This window comes from Asterias amurensis, chromosome 12 (genome assembly GCF_032118995.1).
Source record: "Asterias amurensis chromosome 12, ASM3211899v1".
Lineage (NCBI taxonomy): Eukaryota > Metazoa > Echinodermata > Asteroidea > Forcipulatida > Asteriidae > Asterias > Asterias amurensis.
The window spans coordinates 20,734,979-20,743,928 of record NC_092659.1 but is presented as its reverse complement, the minus strand read 5'-3'; the positions used below and the strand labels follow the sequence as shown (position 1 = coordinate 20,743,928).

The 8,950-nt window shown below is 40.6% G+C and overlaps 1 protein-coding gene across 4 annotated transcripts in view; it reads left to right on the top strand.

The window, feature by feature from the left end:
* The first annotated feature begins 512 nt into the window (after positions 1 to 512).
* LOC139945242 (battenin-like) overlaps positions 513 to 8,950 on the top strand; it is a 79,275-nt gene continuing 70,837 nt past the window's right edge. For 3 of the 4 annotated variants that reach the window (XM_071942558.1, XM_071942554.1, XM_071942557.1), the window contains exon 1: positions 513 to 778. The gene's annotated coding sequence lies outside the window, so the exon portion shown is untranslated. Of the gene's footprint in view, positions 802 to 8,950 lie in introns of all 4 variants that reach the window. The other variant, XM_071942556.1, reaches the window with a different exon arrangement.

Genomic DNA, 8,950 nt, shown 5'->3' with positions numbered 1-8,950 from the left:
GTAACACGTGTAAAATAAGCGAGCTATTTTCGTGCTGAAGCAATTTTTTTGCTTAAGCAGCTCTATGGAGCTGAGCTAAGCACAAAAATTCGCTTAGCATGAAATGTCTTTCTTGATAAAAACAGGTTTAACAACAAAATTTCCATGTGATTTTCAGGATAAGCTGAATACCAGTAGCAAGCACTTATGCAACAAATGGAAATTTGGCTGGTAATCCTGTTTTTATCTGGGAAGAAATTTCATGATTAGCAAGTTTTTGTGCTTAGCAGCGCTATGAAATTGGGCCATGGAAGCAAATCGAACGCAGCTTCACCTCCCTGTACTGTATGTGTTCTATTTTCTGATTGCCTTGCAAACGTTCACGTTCCCTTGGCCGAATCTCGTTTGTCGCTCGTCCCCCTGTATGACAACAATACGTGGATGCCCTGTGTGGGTTGGAGGATGAGCAAACTTGGAGAGTCAATTTCGGGATGGGGAAGTTCCGTGTTTAGTTCGTGTTCCCTTGTTGTTCAATCATGTTGTTGTGTTTATGATGCTCCGCTCCCGTTATTATGATCGAGTCGGACAGTACTACACTACACTTAACACTATCACTCATGACTCAGGCTGGACTCCTACCACCTACTACCAGGGCTTAGCACACTATTTAGCACAGTTTTCAAACTCACAATTTATTTTGAGCGGCCCCATGGATGGGCATGAGCAGAGCCTTTTATTTGTACTATTCAGCAGTGCGTCTCGACTGTGTCAACTGGTCTGGTCAACGCTCTGAAAGTTGGTTAGGTTGACTTTTTTAACTGAGTAAGTTTCCCCACCATTCAGGAATAATTTTCAAGTCTAACCATGATATTGATATGTACGGAGCTATGGATAACTTTCCGTATGGCGCCACCACTTTTTCATTTATTTATACAAAAAGAGATGAGCAATGAGGTAAACCTACCTAGCCCACCTTGTTGAGCTGTAAACTAAATGGCTCCGCTTTTAACATCGGTCTCGTCACTGTCGCCATTAATGAGACCGATGTTAAAAACGGGGCCATTTATATTTACAGCTCAAAAACATGAAAAAGGTGGGCTAAGGTAAACCTAGCCCCATAAACTGGTCCAATCTACTCCGTATCCTTGGCCCCAGCGTGGAGGAATAAACTAGAAGGAGTTACAACAACCTTACATCAAAGGTTTTATCTCCTCTGCCGAAGTCATAAAGCGAGCGGGTGATAATTGCTCAGTAAACAATCCCCAGCGAGCGCTAATCCGATTAACACAATCGTCCAGCCAAGCGCAAAGCATTGTGGGTACTGAAATTCGTCATCATTTGCGTTGCCGTGGCCGGCGTCCTTAACAATCACAGTACAAAATGGCCGCTCGCGGACAGAACGATTTTGTTTGTGGTTCAGAATTTAGCGATTTTAGCGATTTTTCAGAGGAGGAATTCGATCAAAATGATCTTGAAGGCTTTGAATTGATTTGGAAATTCGAGGATGAGGCTGGTGAAAATGTAAGAAATTTCTAAAAGCATGTGTGGACGTCCAGAAACGAAATCAAATCAATGATTGCCTGCCACTGCCAGTGAAAATGGTAGGTTGTTTTAAACCCTCCCCTTTCTCTTACTATATTTGCATTATTTATTTGTCATGTTTCCTCTGCATTTCAAACACAATTTAAATCTTTTTATAAATTATATAGAAAATGAAAAGGCAAGTTTTTTTGATTTTATTTTTCAAACCATTTTGCTATTGCCTGCCGTTATATTAATCAAAGTTTCTGTTGTCCTGTTTTACTGTTCGTGTGAACTGAATGGTGTTTTGTTTTTAACTCCATTAATTATTATTTGTGTAAGTTATAAAAATTATAGCCTTATTAATGTGGGGACCCCTAGTACATTCTTTTAAAGGTTTGATTGCCCGATGGGGACTTATTATTCCATTCAGCTTATAATTTAGGTAGGCCTATGACACTTTTTTTAAATTAATAAATAGGTGCTGAAAATGGACCCAGTATCCATTCACATCCTACAACTTCCAGTGTTGCCAAAGGAAAGAACAAATCTACTCAGTACTTCTGTTTGTCGTCAAGAAAGACAGAAAAAATGGTAGGTGTGCCACAGTGCATGTAAAATTTGATTTCTTCAAAAAAAAAAACTTCTTTAACAAAGCTAAAAAGTATTCCTAGCACGTTTTTAAAAACAAAATATACAAAACAAATTAGACAAATTTTGTATTCCCCGCCCCCAATAATGAAGTTTTCTCCATAGCAAAGACTGTCCAATTCTTTCACAGAACTATTACCCAACACTCACTGAGTTACTTATACACATGTATCTTCTTTTTACATTAAAAAAAAAGTCCAGGGCCTCAAGTTTGATCCTAGCCGAGTCTTCCTCGAAAGGCATCTCCTTTTTTAAAGCTTTTGTGAAAGACTTTGCTACTGTCAAAACATGGCAATTTCCTAATTGTTTTAATTTTACACAAGCAGTGTACAACAGCTAATTCTGTTTTTGTTTCTATAATTATAACCTAACAGCCTCTGATCGTCCAGCAGCGAAGTTTACCCAGGAGGATGCCATCGCCAATGCCAAAAATTGTTATTTGTTATGAAACTGGATTACATACTAATAGATAGCAAAGAAATTGTGAGAAACGGCTCCCTCTGAAGAAACGTCATTTTTGAAAAAGAAGTAATATTCCACTAAAACATTTGATTTTGATACCTCAGAATTAGATTTTGAGGTCCCGAAATCAAGCATCTAAAAGCACACAACTTCATGTGGCAAGGGTGTTTTATCTTCCATTATTATCTCGCAATTTCGACGACCAGTTGAGTTCAAATTTTCTGAGTTTTTTTTTATTGCATATATTGAGATACACCAAGTGAGAAGACTGATCTTTGACAATTACCAAATGTGTCCAGTGTCTTTAAGGCGAATAATTTTATAAAGAAACTGCACTCAATACATTATTTAGCCTTAGACTGGTTTTAATGTGCGAGGTGCTACATGTCCAAGTTATCCAATCAATTATTACAGTTGTTCACTGATGGCGTGACTGTATTCTTGTATAGATTATTTGTAAGGGCAATAAAGTTTAATATTAAAAATGCCTAAGTGACTTCATATCATTCTGGAACAGAAATTTACAGGGGCAGAATTATTTGAGTGCTTTACATTCAAAATTTCTTTATCATTTTTTTGAGACTACGAATTAAGCTCCTTTATGTTGTTGTATTTATTTTAGTTTGAAATAAAAGGAATAGGATGTGCAGAAAAACAAGTCCAGAGTTTCATTAAATAGAGTTATTTTTATGAGAAAATCTCGTTAAATAGAGTTATTTTGAATGAATAAATCTTGTCTAACACTAGTGACAGGAAAATTGTCATAAAAGGACAAAGGAACACACAGATAACTTGAGATGTTCAATGCATGTAACAATAAAAATGTACGTAAAGTCATCTAAGTAGATTCTTTGAGAATACAATGTTACAATAAAGTATTTCGGATATTAATTGAAATAATGTCTTTTCCTTTTCACTTTATGGCTCGCTAGCTTTAATTTTATATTCTGCCTTAAATCCATTTTGTGGCTATACTGTGAAACTGAGCATTATCACTGTCCACCGGCCCCTCTCCTCTCTGCTTGCTAAAATATTGTTCAAGCGGATCTTGATTGAGCCTCTCGCTAAAGATGATCTCTGCTCCGTCATGTGAATTTTGCGTGTGAATTTTCTCAACTAACGCTCTTTTACCGCTAATACCGATATGCCGGTTGTCCCCCGACCGTGCGCAGATTTTTTTCCCAGGACAAACGTGTGGAACCATCTGCACACGTTTGCCTGGGAAGAAAAGATACCCAATCCGTGCTTCGTGTACAAACATATGGACACGTGTCTGGGAACTGTTCTTCGTTGTTCCCAGACGCGTGTCCATATGTCATATGTTTGTACACAAAGCACTGATTGGGGAACCATTCTTTGTAGTTCCCAGACGCGTGTCCATATGTTTGTACACGAAGCGCGGATTGGGTATCTTTTCTTCCCAGGGCGAATGTGTGCAGATGGTTCCTGGGAAAAAAATCTGCGCACGGTCGGGGGACAATCGGCATAAGCGGTAAAAGAGCGTTAGTTGAGAAAATTCACACGCACAATTCACTTGCCTCATAAGCCTCGGCCACACAAGTGCAGAGATGCAACTTTTCCGATTTAAATCGGAAAACAGACTTTTCTATTTTTATTTTTACCCACAAATCCGATTTTGTTCAGGGTTTTTTGTTCAAAATCTAAAATGTATAAATCAATGTACAAATGTCAGATATTCCCCGGATTTATGCTTCCAAATTTGCTATTTTTAAATTCGAAAAACTCGAAAATCGCCGTTAAAACCATGGAGAAACTAACACAATCCCGTCTGGTATCGTCGGCGATCGTGCACGAATCACAACGCATGCACCCGGTCTTACTAATTGCCGTCAACTCGCCATCAAGTCGCTTGTGTCAGTCAATTCGCCGTCAACTCTCAACCACGCAGGATATGGCAGGCATGGATAAGTTTTAGTCTTGACCCAAGACGGCACCGCTCAATTTACACGTAGTACAGTACATAATACACCATGCAGTACCGATCATTGACGACTTAGGTCAAGACTATTCCAAATGCAGAAAAGCGCCCTCTGTTGTCGTGTTGTACAAGCCTGTGAAAATGCAAGATGGCGGCCGACTGCTCTGCTGAGAGATCATTTTTTTCACGAGAAAAAAAAACCTAAATTTTTACATCGAAATGTTACCTAAAACTTATGAAACTCCTTTTTAAGCTAATACATTACAGTTCTATGCCTCTTTTGTGGATTTTAAAAACAAATTGGAGGAGTTGACAGCGAGTTGACGGCAGTGGCACCAAGCGAGTTGACGGTTAACGGCAAGGAAGTATTTAGGTAGGACCTAGCCCTATATAGGACTCTTTCTCTGTACACAGGAACAGAGTCCTAAGTATTGAGGCCCGTTTCTGGGGCGGAAAAATTTCACAGCTTCATAACTTAAATCTTACCTGCAACAAGCCACTAATTTCAACAGATTCACATTCCATGACGGCATACATTTTTCTGCGGTGGGTTTTGGTCCTCATATTTTCCTCACAAATCCGTCATTTTCGTGAAATAATGCAGCTTCCAACGTTAAAAAAATCCCGTTTCGATCGTTTTCTCACAGTGTTGTCTGTTGTCGTGCGTACGCGTATACATTCGCGTGCAAGACGCATGATGCAAGCTTAGACGCATGAATTCTTGGTCACCGTATCTTGACTGCACAGCGTTACCAACACAATTCAAAATGTGCGCGTCGCGCGTCTTGCGTACACACGGCAGACTGTGAGAGTACGGACAAAAATGGGAATTCCTTAACGTTGGGAGCTGCATTGTTTCATGAAAATGACGGATTTGTGAAGAATATATGACGATCAAAACCCACCGCAGAAAAACATATGCTGCCATGGAATGTGAATCTGTTGAAATTGGTGCTTTCTTGCAGGTAAGATTTGAGTTATGAAGCTGTGAAAATTTTACGCCCCAGAAATTTACCCTGATGTCCAGGACGTCACTGTAGTACAAAACGAAAGTGTAAGGCCGCCAGGGCTAGGTAGGACCCTACCAGCCTACATAATATCTGTACATGTATTTCTACCTCTGCGCTATTTGCAAGTGTGCGTTGCTGACCGAACATTTATATTGCAAAGTAAGTTGTTTTTTATACAACTGATCTTCAAATCATAAACCCATGAAAATAACTGTTGACGAAAAAAAGTGTTATTAAGGGCAGAAATTAGCGGGTAAGATCGTCCAAAATTAAAAAAAAGCAGTGGTTGAGTTGATGGCGAGTTAACGGCACAAGCGAGTTGACAGCAAGTAGTAGGACCGAAGTTGGGGCGTCCCAACTACAGTTCCGTCCCAACTTGATAATTGTCCATAGAGCTGACTTTCACTGCTGAACTCACACAACCTGCCAACCAAGAATCAACGTCACTTTCGCATGCTCAAAGACATCTAAACTTTGAGCAATTTAATTGTGACATTGAATTAAAAACTGTCAAAAGGGGAAATCTAAGAAGTTAGACCTACTATACAACACTACCCTAATAATAACTGCCACCCTAGATAAGCATACCCCAGTATCAGTCAGGAGTGTTCAATTATGCCCACAATCCACATTCTTGGTACAGTGAACCACTGAGGACCCATAAGCAGAGACTACCTGCAACAGAATAGCCTTGATCAAGGCGCTACAGCCAGCCGCGATCTGCAAAATCCCAGTCCCCATCACTGAATTCCGCCAGCGCACCCCCATACATAACCCAGTGCATACGTGTACAGCGTATGTACACATACGTACTATGTACATGTACCATCAGTATACGGTACACTTACGGTACATGGGTCTTCCCAAGTAGCGCCTTGATGGTTTTGTATCTGCCAAAATTTAGGGCGGAGCTCATTATGCTAATGTTTACTAACAACCCGTTCTCATTGGTTGTTGGTTGACCTATAAACTCTCGCTGCGATGTCAATCACAACGTTGTTCTGCAAGCACTCGCACACATGTGCTCGTCGACGTATTGTAAACAAGCAGTGGCTGTAGTATAGTTGCAATAATGGCGGCAGGCGAGGGAGAAATCCCTACTAGTAAAACAAAACTGTAAGTCGCTGGAAATCAATGGAGTATAATTTGCAACACAACTACAGAAACTTTCAACAAAATATAACAGCCGCGTTTAATGCATCAATCATGGGTTTAGAAATAGAAGGAAGGAAATTAGACCATGTGAAATGTGTTTGAGAAAGGTTAAAAAAGTATCCAGGTGTCATGGGTTTCCGGTAAGATGGCTACTTGGTAAGAATTCTTAGGTGTTGGGCATAATATGACAGTACAACACACCCCATCCCCTTGAAGCAAAAACACAGACCAGATGAGATAAGAAACCCAGCTGTTTATTTTGTCTTAATGTAGAAATATATTATTCATTACGTTTCTCGCGGTAAATCAAAGTTGGGGATCGAAAATATGTGTTGTCGACAGACGGTAGAAGATGGCGTGTGGCTGAACAATAACTAAATAAAGTTCAATTTCATAAACTAACTCTTGCCATACTACTAGTACTACACTACAACGTTACACTTATATAGTACAGCAGCTTCCAATTCAGGGACAAATCTACCAGCTACGTTGTAATTATAGTCCTCGTGTTATAATGAAACGCAAGACAACGGAAGGTGTTCGAAGTTGTTCCACACCATTACCGACCGGGCGAGTCATGTCCGGCTCACCCGTCCGGCAGCGCATTCAGACCCCTTACAATCATAGCTAATATACACCACGCTCCCGACACTGCTATAAAAAGCACGTAGTACACTACATGTACATATACAGCTAGCGTTCAGCGTACACACACATGGATGTGGCATGATTGCTAGCAGTAATACGTCATTCTCAATCGCGCCTGTGATTGGCCAATGTTTAGAATGACACGCCCACATCATGAATACCCGTTTATCGGAATTCCGATAAAGCTTTACAAACCCATCAAGGCTGTTGTTTGAGCCACGTGTATGAGGTTGAAAATACAAAGACACGACCGTTCTCACGACTACGCTATACTGTTCTCGCTGTACAATGTATGGTAATGTACATTTGTGAATGTACTGCATGCATGTGCCGCGAATCGGGCCGGGGAACAGTACGTCAACAGCCTTGATCAAGGCTAGCTACAGAAAGAAAATGGAAAAAGTCAAAAAAGACCAAGACACTCCATTCCTAGCAAGGCATGATGAAACCAATGTTTTTGTTTACGTTGGTTTACTCAGCAGGATCTATAGTTTGGACGTAAAGCTAACGGTGGTTGATTGGTGCTCTTGAAAGAAAAATTATACATGTTGTACAGGTGCCTCTAGGCCAACATACTAGGGCTTGAAGAAATAAAATGCTAATACGTGAAATGAACGCCACCCTGGCATTACAACTGTGCAGGACAGAGTGGTGCAAGTAAAAACAGCTTCCACTGCTCACAGGTTAGCAGCTACTCCTTCTTGGAAAGCCATTACAGATGGAGCAGTGAGGACAATCTCAGGGAGGGTGTTCCACATTGAGACAGTAGTCCAGAGGAAGAAGGAGAGTCCGTAAAGCTGGTAGCGGCTTGTAATGAGTTGGAACTTGTTTGGGTGGTAAGATCTTGCTGCTGGGAGGCATTTGTGTGAGGTAGACTGCAGTATCAATGGCGACTATGTTAGTGGACTTTGTAGAGTAGGGTTAAGGCTTGCAGTTTGTCGTATCCATTCTAGGGTTTACCATTGTAGATCTTGTGCTGTTTAGATACATTTTCCGGACAAACATGGCTGCACGGCGTTATATTTTTTCTACTAATGTCTTTCTAAGTGTGAGGGTTGCAGACAGTGTTACAGTACTCCACATTTTAAAATGAGGTCTAACGAGGCTAGTGTATAATCTTTCTCCGATCTTTGCTGAGCATCTCCTCAAGTTGCGACGAAGCAGGCCTAGAATTTTATTGGCTTTGCATGTAACCTTGTCAATATGTTTCTGCCAAGACATGTTGCTCGAGAGTGTTAGGCCGAGATAAGGGTTTTCCGTGAAAGAAGATAGACAGTCGCCTCCCAGTTGGTATTGTATTTGTAATCTTGCGTTGGCAGGTGAACCTCATGATGTGGCATTTTTTATTGTTATACCTTGGTACAAATTGTGAAGTTTGATTGGTCGAGAGCCAATCATGTGACGCGCAACAAAAACACATGTTACATGGCTCGACGGGCCGGGTAACATGAAAAGTGATGTACACCGGTGTACATCACCTTGATCGTTCCCAGCGTTGGTCGATGATTTCCAGAGCTGTGTACGAAACAACCGCGGGTTTGAGGGAATTGTTTCTTGTTCGTCTGCTTATTAAACAATGAATAGT